General features: G+C 43.6%; 1 non-coding gene across 1 annotated transcript; it reads right to left on the bottom strand.

Moving 5' to 3' along the window:
- Positions 1-3,199: 3,199 nt before the first annotated feature.
- On the bottom strand, positions 3,200-3,337 carry LOC119948518. The gene has a single exon (XR_005456909.1). It is a non-coding gene; the product is annotated as a small nucleolar RNA SNORA7 (small nucleolar RNA).
- Between the last annotated feature and the right edge of the window lie 286 nt (positions 3,338-3,623).

Raw genomic sequence — 3,623 nt, 5'->3', positions numbered from 1 at the left:
AAAGCACTTAATCACCTGCCCCCCCACCTATCGAACCTTGCTGATTTCCTACTACAAAGCAGAATGCTCACTTCACTCCTCTAATGCCAACCCACTCACCGTACCTCTATTTCATCTGTCTCACTGCTGACTCTTTGCCCATGTCCTGCCTCAGGCCTGTAACTCCCTCTCACCTTTATATCCAAAAGAGAATCACTCTCTCCTCCTTCAAAGCCTTATGAATCCTCCAAAAAGTCTTCCCCAAATAGACCCTCATTTGCCACACTCCCTCTCCCTTATGTGTCACCCTCACACTTGGATTTGTATCCTTTAAACATCTAAACACTCTCAGCCCTACGGTACTTACGTACGTATCTGTAATTTAGTTTAAGGTCCAGCTCCCCCTCTGGACTGTATGTTCCTTGTGGGCAGGGAACATGTCTACCAACTCTGATATATTGTACTTTCCCAAGTGCTCATTACAGTGATCTGCACAAAGTAAGCACTCAATAAGTACGATTCATTGATTGCTCACAGGTGGTCTCACTAGTCCATCCTCAGACCCACCCAGAGCAAATTTTCAAAGTGAATTCTGGATGTGTTTTTCAGGAATGAATGAAATATAACTTCTTTCCCTTGCCTAGAAAGCAACAGCAGCACATTAACCATAACCAGATCCAGGACAGGGAGAGAGGTCAGTTTGTACCTGTCAATCATCCCATCCCAACCTGCTCCAGCACTGTAAAACCCTCAAGAATAATGTCTCAAAAGTCAACCATGCAATTGAGAACTCAATCCCAAAACAAATATGTCAACCAGGAAGTGATCATCAGGGAAGCAGAGGCCAAACACCAACCTGGATACTGAAAACATTTCAACCATTCGGATGTATATGAGCTACTAGCTAGGCAGCTAAAGCCATTTGATATCTGGCGCCATTTCCACCACATCCCCTTTCCAATCCTCCATTCTTGGCCTTTCCATCTCCATCACCACCTTTCCTGCTCAGCCATGTACAGAGCTGCAGCAAAAAGGCATCGAAGAACAAGACTTCATGTGGTATGCAGATAGCTTATCTGACCCCAGCTCCCTTGAAGTCACCTGCAAGAGTCCTCAGAGTGTTCCTGGTCAGTGTGGAGTTCCTGGACCATCTATATCCATGATCAAGATGATGACATTGCATATAGCTGTAATTCTATTTATTCTGATGGTTTTGACACCTGTCCACATGTTTTGTTTTGTTGTCTGTCTCCCCTTTCTAGACCGTGAGCCCGTTGTTGGGTAGGGGCCGTCTTTATATGTTGCCGACTTGTACTTCCCAAGCGCTTAGTGCAGTGCTCTGCACACAGTAAGTGCTCAATAAATACGATTGAATGAATGAATGAATGAATGATGAGAGGTTCTTAGAACCCTGGATGTTGCCTTGCCAAGACATAGCCGTTAGAGGAATTTGGGGACTTTAGGAACAGTGGTGCCTCTCAGGGTCGCACCTGGAGAGTTTCCGGTACTCTACCAGTTTCGGCTAAGAAGGGAGAGTCAAGCAGAGGCCTACCCATTCCGTTCCTAGCTTGGCCAGTGGCTAGCGAGTGTAAGCCAACTTGCTATGTCTAAACGCACCCATGCTGGGCAGCAGTGGCATGAGAGAGAGTCAAGGGCGGAGACCCGAGTTTACTGCACAGAAGGTGGCAATGATAAACCTCTTCTGGATTTTTACCAAGTAAACTCTATGGATCTACTACCAGAATGATTGAAGATGGAGAGCTGGGCTTTCAGGAAGAGATGTATCCGTGGTGTTGTTATGGGTCGGAAATGACTCAGCAGCATAAGACAAGACAAGAGGAACAGTGGTGGAACACATAATGGCCCTTATCAGAGAAGGATTATGTTTCCATTTTCTTTGGTTCCTTGCCCTGCAGACAAGCATTATCAAGAATCAAAAAAGGGCATAGTTGGAAAGCACTTGCCTCATCCAAATCTGTGAAGCAGCTTGGCCCAGTAGAGTCAGAAGGACCTGGGTTCTAATCCCAGATCTGCCACTTTTCTGCTGTGTGACGTTGGGCAAGTCACTTCACTTGTCTGTGCCTCAGTGACCTCATCTGTAAAATGGAGATTAATACTGTGAGCCCCATGTGGGACACGGACTGTGTCCAACCTAATTATTTTGTATCTACCCCACTGCTTAGCACAGTGCCTGGCACATAGTAAGCGCTTTACAAATACCATTTAAAAAAAATCAATGTTTCCAAGGAATGTGTTTTAGAGAGAGAATTTTGAGTAGAAAAATTTCACTCTAAGTAAACTAATGTGAAAACCATTACTAGGGGAGCCATGTACCTACCACTAGTTCCTCAGAAACCTCAACACTATCGTGTCTGCCTGACTGACAGCATTTGGGGCTTTTCATGTCAACCTCAATACTGTCCTCCCATTCCACCCCTGGACTGGGTAGCTCAGACCCAGAGTTCAGACCATTTGACAGTAGGATGAGGAAGAGATTGCCAGCCACAGCTGGAAATTGGGCAGGTTCCTGGACTAACCATGAGGCATTCCCTAAAAACTGTTTCCTTGGCAATTCTACCTTGTCTGCTCAAGCCAAAACTGGCATTTGCCAGCCCACCCATGCTCAAATCTTCTTAAAAGTACTGGCTATCAGATACACCAGTCATTTCAATGAACAGGGCACATTAGTGGAGCTAAAAAAGAGACAGTTTCCATCAACTTTTTTCAGCCTGCCATTATGTTTTCCTGTTGGAGACACATGTGCTTTGTATAATCAATGTGATCTATATTCACCAATTTCAAGGGAAAAACTGTTTAACCTATTTAAATGCAAACAAGCTTCAATATAGCATTAGTACCATCAGTAACTGGCAAAAGGTCATTTACGTTTTAAATAGCTATTGAGGAACATAAAAGCTTATGGTAAATCAATTGATGCCTTGATCTTGGGAGATCAGGTTATCATGGATTTTAATTATTAGGAATATTTCATTTATAACTCTGGCCTACTATATCCCTGAAAAGAAATCTATTGAAATAGTCAAAACAGCTGTTGTATCCTGTCGCATCTCTGTCACTATTCTAAAAATATATATTCTTTTCTTCTTATTTCCATTATGGAGCATGTTATAACAAAACACACTCAAGTTCTGGGAAGAATGTTGCTTAATTCTCCCATTGTGTGATATGCAAATAGTGAAGTGAAATCATGGGAGTTTTGACTTGTAGCAGATCACCTTCCACTGGCTAGTCACTGCCCAAGCTAGGAATAGAATGGGTATGCCTCTGCTTAACTCTCCCTCCTGGAGCTGAGGCTGATAGAGTACTGGAAACTCTCCAGGTGCCATCCTGAGAGGGGAATAAGCACACTAGGAGCACAATATCATGGCATCTTAACACTCTCCCTCTGGTGAAATTTCTAGAGTTTTTCCCTAAGGCAGTACCCCAAGAAAGAGTCCACTCCTCTTGGCCAAAGTCTTCATAATGAGCAGGATACTCAAGTGTTACAGGACTCTTGGAGGAATCATGTAATGGTTACCCTCCTGGACATCCATTCTAATAATTAGGGACTGGCTAGCTATCATACCTCACTATTCCCTCTACATTTCTGATAAGCTATTATGGATTGCTCATCCATAAATTTA

This window comes from Tachyglossus aculeatus, chromosome X4 (genome assembly GCF_015852505.1).
Source record: "Tachyglossus aculeatus isolate mTacAcu1 chromosome X4, mTacAcu1.pri, whole genome shotgun sequence".
Lineage (NCBI taxonomy): Eukaryota > Metazoa > Chordata > Mammalia > Monotremata > Tachyglossidae > Tachyglossus > Tachyglossus aculeatus.
Note: the sequence above shows the minus strand (reverse complement) of the source record. Positions and strands in the feature narration are given on the sequence as shown.